General features: G+C 46.1%; 3 long non-coding RNA genes across 4 annotated transcripts; 1 reads left to right on the top strand and 2 right to left on the bottom strand.

Annotated features, from left to right (window-relative positions):
- Nucleotides 1–867: 867 nt before the first annotated feature.
- On the bottom strand, nt 868–7,877 carry LOC140846759 (uncharacterized). 2 transcript variants are annotated; one of them, XR_012126153.1, is made up of 6 exons: nt 7,250–7,877; nt 3,128–3,246; nt 2,836–2,963; nt 2,104–2,227; nt 1,926–2,012; nt 868–1,844 (listed from the first exon to the last, which is right to left on the bottom strand). It is a non-coding gene; the product is annotated as an uncharacterized lncRNA (long non-coding RNA). The 2 variants fall into 2 exon arrangements; XR_012126154.1 differs by lacking the exon at nt 2,104–2,227 and having other exon boundaries at nt 868–2,012; nt 2,809–2,963; nt 7,250–7,873.
- Nucleotides 2,086–12,449, top strand: LOC118969727 (uncharacterized). The gene is made up of 2 exons (XR_005057582.2): nt 2,086–2,233; nt 12,147–12,449. It is a non-coding gene; the product is annotated as an uncharacterized lncRNA (long non-coding RNA).
- LOC108395751 (uncharacterized) lies at nt 10,706–13,718 on the bottom strand. The gene is made up of 3 exons (XR_001852750.3): nt 13,630–13,718; nt 12,441–12,499; nt 10,706–11,875 (listed from the first exon to the last, which is right to left on the bottom strand). It is a non-coding gene; the product is annotated as an uncharacterized lncRNA (long non-coding RNA).
- Between the last annotated feature and the right edge of the window lie 2,882 nt (nt 13,719–16,600).

Here is a 16,600-nt window from a genome sequence, read left to right as displayed (position 1 = left end):
TAGGACCACCTGCTCTGGCAGAAAGCTCACGGGCCTGCAGGGGAGGTCTCCTCACTCACCCAGAATCAGAACTGACCTGGAAACACCTCCACTACACCCCTTGCTCCAGGGACAGGGTAGTTTTCCAGGCCACACATCTGGATTTCCCTGATGAAGCATTTTTCTTTATGACAAAAAGCAGCCCTTGCCCACTGCCAGAAAGAAGTGAGTGTGGTGTGAGTTCTAGAGGGAAACCAACAGGCACACCACTCAGGGCGGACACCACCCCGGCTAGAGCAGCCCTGCCCACCCCCGGGACCACTGGAGGTGTACCAGGAAAGCAGGAAAGGTGCCCCACACAGACATCATCCCCACCCACCTGTGACCGCACCTGAAATTGCGCTATGCACATTTCATTCTTTTGGGATGAGAAACTGCATCTCTTAAAATGCTCCCACTCACAGAAGAGGTAATACACTAAGCTGTCATCATTCATCTACACCTTCATTTGAATTAGTTGATCAGTCCTGGAATGTTACACCTTGAATGGGCCTAGTCCAATCCCTCTTTTTCCTAGTGAGGAGAACCTAAGCACAGAGCAGAGGTGACTGACTCAAGGTCAGGCAGCAAGGTGGTGGCCAAGTCAAGTGCAGAAAGAGGCATAAGGGATGGCTTGTACACAGGTGACTGGGGCTATGAGGGAAACTCCAACATAATTGAGATGAGCAGGGGGCATCTTCAAGCTTGCACTTTATAGATTAATTCAGAGCTATACCAAGTTTATCCCCCAAGAGAAGGTAGGGGGCAGAACCAAAAAGCAACACCCCACCCCACCCCACCCTACCCTACCCCACCGCTGAGCATAAAATGTCTTTGAAGTCTCTGGTTTTACCTTAAAGTTCATTCAGATGCAATGTTCTACTCTTAAATATATTCTGGTTAGTTTCCACATAAAAATAATGTAATTTATTTAGCCAGATACCATTTTTCACTTACAAGATAGGCTGAGATCAAAGTTTGTGTTTTCTGGGGAGGGGATGTGGGTGGCTGGGACGGGGTTAGGAGACTTCTCACTGTATGCCCCTTTAAAATTTTGTGCTGTCTGTAAATACTACCCAGTCAAAATGTGGATAAAATTTAACTTAAAAATATGGGTAGGTCGGGGTATGGAGGAACAGGCCCTCTTTTTTCTGATGGGAGAGAATGCAAACCAAAACATTTTCATGTTGGACAATTGTGGTATTTATCCAAATGTTGAATACACACACCTTTCACCTAATACTGTCTGGTCTAGGCATCCAGCCCACACCAGGGGAAAGGACACCCACCCATACTCACGGCTACATTACCAACCCTGAGAGGCTGGCCTGAGCATCTAGCTGTCTTCCAAGACTTTGCTGAGTCTAAGCAAAGACCAGGAGCTAGATTTCTGCTTTCCAGTCTGGTGATCTTCTTATACCACCTCTTGAAGAATCATTCAACATGTAATAGTAAAATAGTAACAGTGGATGGCTACAGAATGCTGGCTTGTGCCTGGCTCTGCTACCTAGACTAAACCTCAGGTCTCACATCCACTCATGAACTAGTTATGGTTCATGATAGAATGTGAGATACATGAGGACACTAGGGCATGTTACTGCTAACCTTGTTCACATGCTCACTAACCCAGCAAGTGGCAGAGAGCAGATTTGTACTAGAGGCCATACAACAGCACAGGCATACATACGTATTAGCCACCATTTATTAAGCAATGTTTAGGTGCTGAGCCACCGTGCTGGTCCCTCTGTGGTGTTTTATAAGGTCATCTCCATTGGTCCAGTGTTGAGTGCAGGAGGTGGTGGGAGTGGGGGGTGTCACCGAGGGAACTGAAGAAGAAAACTGAAGACACTGTCTCCCTGCCCTTAAGAAGCTGACAATATGTGCAAGAAGGTGACAATAATCCTTACCTTTGCGCAACACTTGACAGTTTTCAAAGCCCTTTAATTATCTCATTTAATCTTCTTGACAGTCCTGCCAGATAATTTTCATGATCTCTGCTCCAGGATGAGGAAACCAAAGCATTCCAAGTCACGCGGGGCTACCCCAAGATCACCCAACCAGCCCGCAGAGGGGCAGGCACCTGACCTCAGGTCTCGGGATGCCCTCTCTGCGAAAGGGGAATGACGGGCTGCCTCCACGGCCCAGCTCAGAGCTTGCCGACCTGCTCCAACACAAGACTTCCTTTTTCCCTTTGGAAACTGTTGCAATCCTTCAGGTGAGAGGAGTTGTTATTTTGGGTTTTAGTCAACTGGGGAAATTCATGGTGGAAAAACAACCAGAAAAGGTTGATTCTAGACATCCAAGAGCATTTGAGCAGTTGGGGTGAGAAGCAGACCAGAAATGGAGAGGGTACTCTCAAGGGGAGACAAGCAAGCCAAACTCCTTATCAGATGTGTTTTGTAATTCAGAGTTTTTTGGATTTTAGAAAGACAACACAGCGTCTGTGCCACATATTTTGTAATGCCCCTAGAGGGATGTGGACAGTGTCCTATAGTCAAACATATTAAATATTTCTGCAAAGAAGTCTATGAATCATCATACTAGGTAGGACTAAAGAAAAACTGTGAATAGCCTTGCATTAGTTCAGGACAAGTTTTGTTGCCCAGTGCATTCTGTTTTCAGAGATTTTAGTTTTCCAAAGTTGTGGATAAGGGATTGGGACTTAAAATTAAGTAGGTGCTGTTTTTGGCCAGCTTACTATGTGCTGGGCATTATCTTGTTAATCTTATATCAACACTATGAGGTTACTATCCTCAATTAATAGTCAAGAAAATTGAAGCTCAAAGATACTAAGTAATTTGCCCAAGATCACTCAGCTGTTCAGTGACACGGCTGGGCCTGGATCCTCAGTCCTGAGACTCCAAAGCCAGGGCTGAGAGAGAGAAGCCCATTCTGCCAACCTCACAATTTTGTTTAGGTCGCCACTCTTCAGTAATGAAGTTACCCTTTGAGAAATAAAGAGAACAGTGACATTCAAGGTGGTGGTAGTGGCCATCCCCCATACCATACCGTTCCCCTGTGTTCCTACATCCAAGCCCAACAGAACAGGCAACCACTCAACACCCTGGCCCACAGAGGAGGCCTCCATGTCTGGTGATTCTGTACTTACCTTTCCAGAATCTACTCAAGGCTGTCACTCACTGACATTCTAGCTGAGGCCTGGGTGCACATCCCAGCTCTGCAGCAACCCTGTAAGACATGAACCTCTCAGGGCCTTAGTTCCTTCGCCTGTAAAGTGGAAGTAGTAACAGTACTTGCCTTAGTGCTGCTTAAGGATTAAGTGAATGAAAATATGTTAAATACTGAGAACAGAACTGTCCTTGACTGAACACTTGATTACTATTCCTATGAAGAAAGCTTCTCTGCCCCCAACCAGTGTCTCTTCTCTCCCTTTCACACTTGACTATCTGAGCTCATCCACCATTTTTCCCACTTAGTTGTCTATATATCTGTTCCCTGATATTCAACTGAACACCTGAAGCATCACAGATATTCATTAAGTGCTGAATGAATGAATAAATGAAAGGAGGAAGGGGGGGAAGGAAAAGGGTTCTGCCTGCAAAAGCTTATAATTTCACTATGATAAAATCATCAAGGTGAGAAGAAACTATATGTGCCTTATCTTCTGTGAGCATATCATAAAATCCTACTTCCTGCAAAACTATGGGGAATGAGGTTTGCAAATATTACATAAGTTGTGAGCCCAGCCTCCATGGAGTTGACAGTCAATGTGGGGCAATGGGACATGCCCATGTGAACAACAGCTGCAAAAGAGTTGTGGTACTTGCCAGCCTAGGGACAATCAGTGCCACTGGAAGGCCAGAGCCGGGGGAGGGCAAAACAACATGGGATGAGTCACAAATGTGTGTGTCATCCTAGCTCAAGGTAAAATAGGATCATTGGGTAACAATAGGAACAATGTCACAAGGCAGGATGAACCAAGTGCATGCTTCTGAGTGATGGGCACAAGCTGGGGTGTGGGGTTCAGAGGAGGAAGGGAAAGAGAAGGACGGCTTTCTGCTGGTGGTCAGGGCAGGCCTGGTGAGACAGTGGGATCTGAGTTCACAGTCAGGGCCCCTCCAGAGCTTATACTGGCTTAGAAACCCCAGCTTTCAGAGTTAGCCTCTGTCTCCCCTGCACTGATCTCTCACTAGACTGCGAGCTTTTCTAGGTCTGAGTTTCTGAAAATTTATTATTATACAAATAACACGTTTTCATCGAAAATAAGAAGAAGAGGAGGAAAAGAGGAAAAAGGGGGAAATACAGAGAATCAGAGAGAAAAAATGGCCTATAATCCCATGTCCCCCCCAAATCACTTAATATTTTGGTGCCTGCCCACCCACCTACCCTTTTCCCCATCCCTCACACACCCTTACACCCACCCAGTCATCCATCCTTTATGTACCCACCCACCCTTTGACCTACCAAGCCATCCACTTACTCATCCATCCATCCATCCATCCATCCATCCATCCATCCATCCATCCATCCATCCATCCATCTTACTTTCACTGTAAGTTGTTAGTTGCAAACAGAATCCACTTTAACAGAAAAGGAACCTATTAAAAAAATATTGAGGCTCCAAAGAAAACAAAATCCTTGATTCAAAAAGACATATACACCCTGTGTTTATCACTGCACTGTTTGCAATACCCAAGATATGGAAGCAACCTAAGTGTCCATCAATAGATGAATGGATAAAGAAGATGTGGTGCATATAGACAAATATTATTCAGCCATAAAAAGAAAAGAAATCCTTCCATTTATCACAACATGGATGAACCTAGAGGGTATTATGCTCAGTGAAATAAGCCAGGCAGAAAAAGACAAATACCATATGATTTCACTTATTTATGACGACTGTGATGTACATTTCTTTCTTTTTTTGGTATCATTAATATACACTTACATGAGCAACATTATGGTTACTAGACTCCCCCCATTATCAAGTCCCCACCACATACCCCATTACAGTCACTGTCCATCAGCATAGTAAGATGCTATAGAATCACTACTTGTCTTCTCTGTGCTATACTGCCTTCCCCGTGCACCCCCAACATTATGTGTGCTAATCATACTGCCCCTTTTTCTCCTTATCCCTCCCCAGTCCTTTCCCTTTGGTAACTGTTAGTCCATTCTTGGGTTCTGTGATTCTACTGCTGTTTTGTTCCTTCAGTTTTTGCTTTGTTTTTATATTCCACATACGAGTGAAATCATTTGGTACTTGTCTTTCTCCGCCTGGCTTATTTCACTGAGCATAATACCCTGTTGCTCCATCCATGTTGTTGCAAATGGTAGGATTTGTTTTCTTTTTATGGCTGAATAATATTCCATTGTCTATATGCACCACATCTTCTTTATTCATCACCTGATGGACACTTTGGTTGCTTCCATTTCTTGGCTATTGTAAATAGTGCTGCAATAAACATAGGGGTGCATATGTCTTTTTCAAACTGGGCTCCTGCATTCTTAGGGTAAATTCCTAGGAGTGGAATTCCTGGGTCAAATGGTACTTCTATTTTTAGTTTTTTGAGGAGCATCCATACTGCTTTCCACAATGGTTGAACTAATTTACATTCCCACCAGCAGTGTAGGAGGGTTCCCCTTTCTCCACATCCTCGCCAACATTTGTTGTTGTTTGTCTTTTGGATGTTGGCCATCCTAACTGGTGTGAGGTGGTTTTAATTTGCATTTCTCTGATGATTAGCGATGTGGAGCATCTTTTCATGTGCCTGTTGGCCATCTGAATTTCTTCTTTGGAGAGGTATCTGTTCAGCTCCTCTGCCCATTTTTTAATTGGATCATTTGCTTTTTGTTTGTTGAAGTGCATGAGCTCTTTGTATATTTTGGATGTCAACCCCTTATTGGATATGTCCACCATGACATACATTTGATAATAAGAAAAAAGATATTAAGAGGTTCACAGAATCCAGGAGGACAGGCACAGAGGCTCAGTATTCAGCGAAGATGCCTAGACCACTCAGAGGTACTTTTCCAGCCAAGCCATCACAGCAGCTGTCAATCAGCACAAATTCTGCAACTTCCCTCACTTATCCCCCCAACAATGGTGGAAATTGGATGCGAGAACATTCCTTCTGTCACTCTAAAGGCCAGATGCCTCCTCCAGACCCTTTCCCCAGGAAGTCTACTTCCTTAATTGCTCACTTTCAAATCATAATCTCATGTGGGTACATCTGATCAGTGGAACCAAAGTCACATGCCTACACCTTAATTGCAAGGGAGTCTGGGAAAGCACATTTCTGGCCTTTATTTTGAAGAAGTGGGGTTTATGATGTGTGGAAAACACACAACCACAGGAAAGTTTATCAAAAGGTCCTGGTGACCATAGGCATGACAAATGTCCCCCTACGCTATGCATTGTTTTTCTCCTTACAAATATAAAATACCAATTTAATCATATTCTGGATCTCCAATGCCTTGATCACAGTAGGCACTTAATACATGAGGAAGGAAAGGGAGAAAGAAGAGGGAGAGATTACACATGGGTATGTTACCTTACTGAGACCGGCTAAGAGACTTTATGTTTGAGTCCATAAGATTCTCCAAGGCTTCTTGTGGCTTTTGAAGGAAGGGGGCCCCCTAGCCAGCACAGCAGCACAAAGCTGCCCACCCCCACCCAGACACCAGCTCACATAAGGGCTCTCCCTGTGGCCTGCAGTCCACGGGTCCCATGGAATGCTGTGTCCTGAGTAGTCCCTCACTTTCTCCCTAGCCTACTTATTGGCTTCATGTCACTCAGGCTGTCACTGAGTCTCCTTCCCTCCCCAGTCCTAGTTTTAGAGGGTTTTAGTAGTCTCTGAAGGCCTGTCTTCAAATAGTTGTTGCAAAGTCAACATTTAGGCTTCCCAGGGTGATAAAGATCACGGGCACTAAATTCAAGCGGATCTGTTCGAATCCGTCTAGTTCTTCATGGTCAAGGTGCACCGTCACAGAATTAGGTGGGCCTGGCATTGAGAAATTTATGCTGTAGTTTAACTGGTAAGAGGCCAGAAACACACAAATGACAAGGAGCCCTCTTGTTGCCCTGTGAGGTAGGAAAAAGTCCCTGCTCCCGGGGTTCAGGGACAACCAGGTCAGCATCGGCTGGGCGAGATGAGGGAAGGCTGCTGAGAAGGAGGTGTTGGGGAATGAGTAGGTGGTGTACTCGCTGGGGAGCCGCAGCAAACCTGTAGCAGTTTCTAAACCCTCCAAAGCAGGTCAGATCCGGTACCTCAATTCCTACAGTATCACATGCTACTCCTTACGACTGGACTTCATTTTGGTGGTTATCTGATCGATGCCTGCCCCTCCATTCCAAAGGGAGCTGGCCACTGTGCCCTAGGAAGGTCCTGGGTGGGCGGAGACGGGCGAAGACCAGGTCTGGGCGAGGCTGCAGAAAGGGCGCGTCTGAGACCCGTCACAAAGACGGTCTGCAGCCCGCCCCCACCCCCTTTCCCAAGGGAGGAGCAGCTGATGTGTTTCTGGAGTGTTCCAACCCAATTAGCGCCCTCCCTTGCTCCAAGGAGGAGCCCAGGCCACCACTCCCTTCCCTGAGGTGGAGACTGGGTGGGGAGGGGTGCCGAGGAGGTCTGAACACCCCGACCCAGCAACTCCCGGCAGCTCGGCAGGCTCGCCGCTACTGAGCGGCTGCTATGACAGCGCCCGTCTCTAGGCGACTGTTCTGGGGAATGGTCTGATTTGGCAACCAGAGGGCCCCTGGGTAAAGGGGGCCTCGGGCTGCCGCGTCATTTGCATAGCAACGTCCTCCCCTCCCCAATCTGCGCGCTGCTCTGCGGCAGCCCAGAGGCCAGGTGGCTCCAGCCCCTGCCCTCCGCCCTGCCCAGCCCAGTCCCTGTCCCAGGCCCACTCCGGGTTGTCACCGCCTTACTGCCCCAGTCTTACCTCTCGGGGAGGTGGAGGCTGCTCGCTGAGCCAGGGCATTTCCGGGAAGGCCGGTGCCCTAGGGAAGTGGGGAAATGATGCTTGGGGACAAAATACAGAAATGGGGGATGGGGGGATGAAATACAATCTTTTTCAAACCAAAGTCAGTCACATGTCTTGGTAGCATCAAAATGCCTTCTGGATAACTGGTTGGCTCACAAAATGTTTACTTAGGTGAACCTCAGCTAAGCCCTAGGAGGTACTCAGAAAATGTCTTTTGGATCATTAACTTGCAAGTGTATGTGTGAATCTGGGAATAGGTAGGCCTGGAAAAAATATTCTTACCAAGAAAAATCAAGCAGTGATATTAGGAAATATTTTCAAATAACTTGCAGGAAGGACTTGGTCTGCATTTCAGAAGAAACCGAAAGAGAAAATAAGTAAATAGATAACTCCTTAAAGGCCCCTTTTGTCCTATACATGCCCACCCCACCCCAACCACAACCTCCATCTCCTGTCCATGATGCCAACTGAGATACCAGGCTCTGAACCCGCAGCATGACATTAACTGCCCAAGGACACACGCCCTGGGCTGGAACCTGAGAAGGGGGTTGGGCAGGGGCAGGTCACCCCAGCTGAGCGATCACATTCCCTGGCAGCTGTCCAAGGGGCAGCTCCAGCTGCACCTGTTTGTGGGGAGATTTGCTTTTATCAGTATTGACACAGCAGCAGGGCCAGGGAATAGCATAGTAATAAATGAGAGGGAGAGAAGGAGAGAGAGAAAAGGCTGGAGCCAACAAGGCGAGGCAAAAATGCTGAGGTCTTTTTTTGCTTGTTGTATGTCAGCGCGTTCAATCCAGTTTCCCCACCCCTGAAATCTCTGAGGATCATGCAGCAGCCTTGGCATGGGAGCTCTGGGTCTTAAAGAGATAGAATTGCAGAGTCAGAAGCACCTTAAGGTCCTTTTGTGCCAGGCGTCCCTAACCAACATTTCTCAAGGTTACTAGATGTCCTCACCTGCCACTTAGGGTTAGTCAGGAATCTCAGCAGCAGGAAGGGAGTTCCTCCTTCTCTCTGCCAAGTTTCCGCATCAGGGAGACAGTATGATTAAAGTGTAGGTTTTGAAGTCAGTCAAACATAGAATCAAATCCTAGCTGTCTGTGTGATTTGGAATATGTTAACTAACCACTCTGAGCCTCAGTTCTTCCCCAGAAATGGAACAAAACAATACTCTCTATTGTTGCAAGGATGCAAGAGACAATATAAGCAAAGGCAAGAATAATTCTTCAGTATATGCTCACTTGGATTCTACTACTGCCTATCAACATTTCCTCGGGGTTTCATTCGATGCTTTGGAGAAAATACCAAAAATAAAAAGGAAAAAAACAAAATATAACAACAAAAATCCTGGGGGAATTGATCTGTTCCAGAAATACGAACGAGGAAGCAGGAGCCTTTCACTAACACAATCTGTATCCCCGAAACAGGGCCAAATGTGGTCTCTTGGTTTCTCAAGCCTTGCATTTAGTCTTCAGGGGCTGCAAACTCACCCCCATTCTAGTCTAAGACAGGGCAGTAAGTGGGCTACAAACAAACCTGGGCATCAGAAGCAACCTGACCAAGGCCAGAGATAAACTATACTTGTAAAACTTACTTGCAATTAGTCGCCACCATGTTTCAGATATGGAGGTCATTTCTCCGTGGGGCAGGGTAGGTGGGGTGGATGCCACACTGCTGTCTAACCCCAGCCCTGACATTTGTTACTCATGTGCCTGTGACAGGTTATTTCATCTCCATAAGCCTGACTTTCCTTATTTGTAAAATGGGCATAATAATGCCCCCTAAGCTTGTCGTGAGTGTGTAATACATGTAGTGAGTGCCTGACAGAGGAAGTGCTTCATCACATCAGCACTTATAGTCCTTGCTGTTAGATGACTGAGGCCAAGGGACTATCATGTTCATCCCGTAACCCCATTTTCTCAGACAAGGCCTGGCATCTGGTAGACTACACTAATGCTTCATGAATGAATGAACAGCAAGGCTCCTGCACTCGAGAAGTTAAATCTACCCGGGAAATATAAGCCATAAACTGCCTATGCCACTTACACAGAGGAGTCAGCAGAGGGTTAAAAGCCATTCTGCCAGTCCCCAAGCTCCAGAGGCAGACAGTCCCTTTGATCCCTTAGTTTCATCCATCCAGGATGCTTTCAAGAGAGGAAAACAGGAAGTCCCTGATAGCCCAGCTTGCTCTGTGTGTCTCTGTGTGTGTTTGTGTGTGTGTGTGTGTGTGTGTGTGTGTGTGTGTGTGTGTGTGTGTGTGTGTTTAATGATAGGGGGTGGGGGAAGAATGGTCCTTTGGGTCACATTTTGCCAGTAAATCAGCCTCCTTCCTTTCAAATGCTGGGGCTTCCAAAGGGACAGATAAATAGCTTCTTGCTCAATGCTGGGAGAAAGATGTGGTCCAAAAATGGCAAAGCTGACAGGATGGGGCTCCTTAGTGGACCACATTACAGTTACTAGGTGGCTGGTGTTTCTAGAGCATGTGGTCTTTCACATTCACTCACTCACTGTTGACAAAGTGCCTGGCCTTGGGCTGGACCCTAGGGTGTGGTCCAGTGTCTAATGTCTAGGATATGAACAGACCAAAAAGACAACAGACAATGAGCTCAGAGAAGATGGCCTGAACACAGAAAGTGAGAACGCTCCCAAGGGGAGAAAGAGCAGAGTTGTGAGGAAGCAGTGGTAGGAAAGAAAGAAGGGAGAACAAAAGGAAAAAACCCAAAGAATACCTATATAGGAAAAAGAAGAGAGAGCCTCTAAGAATTTGCAGCCATGTTAGTTAAGGTCTCACAATAGAATAACTGGACACCAAGTACATGCAAGAGAAGGTCATAACCTCCAGGACACGCAGGATAACAGGAATGCACAGAGGCAGGACAGAGAATAGGAGTTTGGGACTGCAGATCTGACTCTGACTTAGCCAGCCCCAGAAAGAGCATTTGCTAGACCTCAATGAAGCTAAACTCACATTTATGTTTCAACTCATTATTTAGTAAGTTCAGTTATACATTTGCCCTTGGTGGACACCAGAGAACATTTAGGAAGGTGGAAACATTTTATATTGTAATAGAAGTATAGTGCACAAGAGTGAACCCATTAGTCAATATTACAGTTAAGATTTCTGCAGTGCAATGTTTGTAAATTTCACCTAAAAACAGCTGTACAAAATAACCATTAAGTGGGAGGGGGTAGAGGTACAGATGAAACAAGACAGACAGAATGTTGATGATTATAGCCACCAGGCTAGGCAAAGAAGGATACGGTGCGTTGTGTTTTGTTGATGCTGAACTTGCTTGAAATTTTTCATAATAAAAACATTTTTAAAAATTGCCCATAATGTGTCACGGTTGTCCTCAAGCCAGTCCCCTTTAGGTTATCAGGAAGGCAGCTGAGATGTTATCTAATCCAGTCTTCCTGTTATAGATGAGGAAATGGAGGTGCACCTTGACTTGTTCAAGGTGTTCTCAGATATCCAGTGGCAGAGCTGACGCCAGAATCTCAGGCCCTGAGCAGTGCCCTTTTGACCTTTTCAACTCTCACCCACTTGTGGGAAGGCAGCAGGAATTCACCCCTTAGGCTGGATTGCCTTCCCAACCCCCCAGGCCCAGGTGTTGATGTGCAGCAGGCTCTGTGGGCTGGAGGGGGTCTGGGCTGAAAACCACTTGACTCTCCTCTGCATGCTGAAAGGTAATCCTGAGTTTGCAGAGATTCATTAGGTCCTGAAGCTGCCGCTTCCAAAAACAGATTTCCAGTATCTGAGAGTTGAAACTACACAGGGGCAGAGTTCCCACTCCCAGCTAACACAGGTGTTGCCTTAGGACAGTCGATGCGCTCTTGCTTGGTTTCTTCTCATTTGGGTTCTGTCTTCTTGCAGGACCCTCAGGAGGATCTCAAGAGGTGCGGGTGGGAAAGCGCTCTGAAAAGTACAAAGAGCTGTGGTGTGATGGCATTATTGCAGAAGACGAAAGGGCAGGAAAGCAAGGAGACTTCTACAGGATTCTTAAATACCCTTTTGTGGTTCTCCTGTCTTAGAGAAAAAGATCTGGGCTGGGGGCAAGGGGAAATCTATCACATTTATTGATGTCTTGCACTATGCCAGATGCTATGTTTTGCTCTCTCTGATATCTCCTCTTCTCCTCCCGAACACCATGTAGGACTGAGGTATTATTATTTTGCTCATTTTGCAGATGAGGAAAGAGGCACAGAGACCTTTAAACAACCTGCCTGAGGCTATACAGCTGGTCTGAGCAGAGCTGGCACTCAAAGCCAGGCAGTCCAGGAGGGAAAGCTTGCCTTTACCAGAGCGCTGAGGGGGATGAGGACAGTCCGTGCCACCTGGGCATCTGATTCACCCTCAGGAGACCTCCACTGAGTTCCAGCTCAGCTGCTTATGAGCCACGTGACCTGGGCCAGCCAGGTTGCCTCCTGGAGCCTCGCCATTCAGCTGCAGGGGCGGTGATAATAAAACTTGCTCCACCTACCTCTCGGGAGGATGTGCGGATTCCATGAAATCACTGATACTGCCAGTGCTTTGAAACAGCTGCATAGGGCGACAGAAATGCAGAGATCATGATTATGTCCTCAGAGCAGCATTCTTGGATTATCTCATGGAACCATTCGGGCTCTTCATCTCCCCAGCCTGCCCTCAGCTCCCCAAGTGGTGGGAGTCAGAACCTGGGCCTGTGTGTTGCTTCAAATACTGCTTTGGTGGAAAGGGGAGGCGTTACAGACTCCACCAGCTTAAGTATTCCCCAAAGAAACATACTAGAGCATTGGCTCAAGGATATATCCTAGGCCTGAATTTCTGCGAGGGCCTCTTTTTCTTGTTTGTCATAAAAGAAACAGGCTTTCAGCTACTTGGGCAGGATTTAACTAGCCATCAGCCCTAGAGATAAGTGGATCACGCTCAACAACCTCACATGGGAGTAATTTGTACCCAAGAGCAGTGTATAATTTATACTTTTGAGTCCACAGTCAGGGAGTTCAATGCAGTGACTAGAGGCACAGTCTTCCCAACTGGACAGCTCCTTCTGTCCAGGACCGAGATAACAGAAACCGGAGGCTCAGCGGTGGGCGTGAAATCATAGTTCAGTGAATGACTAGCTTATTCCTCTGAGACTGTAAAAATTTGAGGGCAGGACCTCTTTCAGTGTATCTGTTCCACATATTCCCTCACTCCCTTACCATACATACCTGAAGCACTTCACACAGCACCTTGCACAAAAGTGCAGAGAATGTTTGTGAAACGGTTGGAATTAGGGAATAGAGAATTCAGTGGTTTTACAAATTCCCTGAAGGTCAAAGCAAATCCTGGCATGTGGCTCTTCCGTGGGACCGGCACACTCGTGCCTCTCTGTTACGGCCTCCCACCCTGGAAACTCACTGCTGGCTCCTCAAGCTGCGTTCAGCTTCACCCAAGGGACTGTATTTCCAAATCCCAAACAGGGAAACAAGGCCTGACAGAATATTTGAAACCAGGGATCTGTATTCCAGAAGGATTTGTGCCATTCTGTTTATTCTTGGATTTGTTCTGTCCTCCCTCTTCATTTTGGCAGATTTTTCCCAGCCCAATTTGCCAATTTACAGCTCCCCTTACAGTGCTTAAGTGGACACCTAAATACAACCAGGGAGATCCCCTGAAGTCATCTGTCGACCTTCACGTTAACTCACCTTGTGATTTGTTGGTTCTATGCGGAAGTTTGCCCATTTCTCCATTTCCCTATTTGAATGTTCTTTCTGGAGTCCACTAGACCATGTCTACTACCTGGAGCACAGAAAAGCTGAGTGAAGAGTATGGTCAGAATTTTGCCCAAGGAAAGCACCCTAACATGCTGGGAGGGACAGCAGGAACCTGGTGCTCATTCCAATTCTGCTTCTAATGAATGATGTGTCTTGGGGAGGTCACTTTTCTCTGGGTCTCTTCTGTCAAATGGAGGGGGATGGTGGAAGGCACACACTCAAAATTCTTAATGACCTCTTGCAGCAGCCCTCAGTGAGTCATGGGACATGAGAATTTACCTACAGCCTCTGCTTTCCCTCCTGCAGTTTGGGGATAAACTCTCTGCCTCCTATCTTAGGCAAACACCTTCTCTGGCCACTAGATCCCATCCACCCCCACTAGCGATGCTCCCCGCTCTCTCCTGCATCATCTCTTTATCCCCCTTTACTCAATCATTCTCATCAACATGTAAATGTATCTAAATGCGTTACAATTTCACCCAACTTTTTAAAAGTCTGCCTTGACCCTACTTCTCCTCCAGCTTCTCTCTCAAGTTCATTTCAATCACTCCACAACTCCACCCAAACTTCACTTTGCTAAGGTTACCAGTTCCCTCCACATGGTTAAAACGAAGGGTCATCACTTGGTCTTCATCTTTCCTGACTGCTCTGCAAGGATCAGCTGATCATTTCTTCTTCCTTGAAACACTTTTATCTCTTGGCTTCCAAGATACTACATTTTCTAGGTTATTCTTCAGAGTCTCCTTTGCTAGGTTCTCCTCATCTCCTTCATCTCTAAATTGTGGAGGGTCTTAGGACTTGGTCTTTGTATCTATTGTATCTGTCTTCATTAATTCATTGATGATCTCATTCAGTCTCATGGTGTTAAATGCCGCCTGTTTTAGCCTAGTTTCCCCTAAAAACAGAACCTTAATAAAGGGTTTGCATCCAGGTAGTTTAGACAGGAATGACATTCCAGAGAGTAAAAATGAGGAACAGGGAAAGAGAAGCACAGAAGAAAGGAAAACCAGTTGAAGAATGCATTACTGAGCTGACCACCACCAGGAAGACTGATGTTTTTCTCCATAGAACCTTCGAAGGAGATTCAGAAATGTCTATCATGGGCTACAAAGGGTCTGCATTTATCTCACCACTGGTTAAGTGTGGCCGCATGAGCATCAACTCCCCCATAATTCTGGGATTACATATGGAAGTGCTGAGTGAGTTTCCCACAGGTGTCCTACAGCCACCCTTGTTCAGGAAGCAAGAAGTGCACATAGCAGGTAGAGGGGAGGCACCGTCACAGTTTGTATGCATTGCAAATCTGGCCAGTATCAACTGCATTACATCAGCTGGAGGAAGAGGTGGAGCCCAGAGGATTGAAAGTGGTGCCTAAGAGGTGTCTGATACATCATGCATATCCTGATGGCTCTCATATTTCAATCTCCAGCCTTAAACTCCAGACTCATATATCCACTGCTTATACCATACTTCCTCTTGTTTGCCTCCTCAAAACCTGCTCCTTATAGTCTTCCCCAACTTAGTGAATGGCAACCCCATCCTTCCAGATGTTCCTTCCATCCAAGGCAAAGGCCTTGGAGACATCCTTGAGTCCTCCACATACAATCCATCCATAAATCATGCTGGCTTTACCTTAAAAATATATCCAGAATCTGACCACTTCTAACATCCTCTATTCTTTGTCCAAGCCACACACCAGCCCTCATCTGGATCACTGCAATAACTTCCTATTTATTTGCTCTCCCTGCTTGCTGGCTTATCCTATTACCCTACTCTTCACCGGAAGCCAGTGACCCTTTTAAAATGTTAAGTCAGACACTTGGCCACTCCTTGACATTCCCTTTCTGCTTCCCTACTTTATACTTTCCCATCACCCTTATCACCTTCTGACATAATATAAACACCTTGTGTGTTTACTTTGTCTATAGCTATCTTCTTTTTCTAGAAGGACAGCACGGATTTATCCATTTTATCTCAAGTATCTAGAACAGTGCCTGGTGCATGGGGGGAGTACAATAAATATATCGACTAGAGACCATCTAGTTTGAGCCCCTGTACTTTACAGATGAGGAAACTGTAGCCCAGATGATATGACCATGCTAATTATACTGTGAGGTCTTCTTTTCTCTTTCTTTTTGTTTTTTTTTGCAAGGCTTTCTTGATGCTTCTAGTTCTGAATGACAGGTCTCCATTCTCAGCAACAATAATTGTTAGTTATTATTATTGATGTTGGCTGTCTAACCAGTTTGAACAGCCATTTGTAGGTGATCTCAAAGGAACCCCCAGGACGTCACTAGAGAATGATTCCAGGGCAATGGAACCACAATCACATGGTCTAAAGGGGGCAAGCAAGGAGGGAATTGCAGGTGAGGGAGTCTCTGTAGTACACGGAGGTGCCTGAAGGAGAAAGTGAGTATTTTAGGTGTGGGAGAATCAAATGTAAACGGACTAAATTACTAATCCCTAATAGATGTCATTTTATGCCCAATTCCTTGGAGTGGAATGGCAAGAGATGGGTGACTTTGGGTGTGACCTAGGTGCCTGAGTTCTGCTTGGCTATGTTTTAGCCGTGTGACTTGGGCTAGTCACTTAACGTCTCTGAACCTCGGTTTCCTTATCTGTGAAATGGGAAAGATGATACCCACCACAATGAGTTGTGAGGATCACATGAAACAACACAGAAAAGTGCTGAGGAGAGTGACAGAGACAAGCATTAAGTGGCCCTGGAGACTACACTTCTTTGACAAGAATCATAGGGCTATGTAGCAATAAGTGCCCAGGCCGGGCAGGAGAAAACTGTGACTGGCACAGAGGGTTGTACTGAAGAATGGTAAAATGCAGGGGCCAGATAATGGAGGGCACTGAAGGTCAAGCTGAAATCTTGGCACTGTGAAGTATGACG

Source organism: Manis javanica, chromosome 16 (genome assembly GCF_040802235.1).
Source record: "Manis javanica isolate MJ-LG chromosome 16, MJ_LKY, whole genome shotgun sequence".
Classification (NCBI taxonomy): Eukaryota; Metazoa; Chordata; class Mammalia; order Pholidota; family Manidae; genus Manis; species Manis javanica.
Note: the sequence above shows the minus strand (reverse complement) of the source record. Positions and strands in the feature narration are given on the sequence as shown.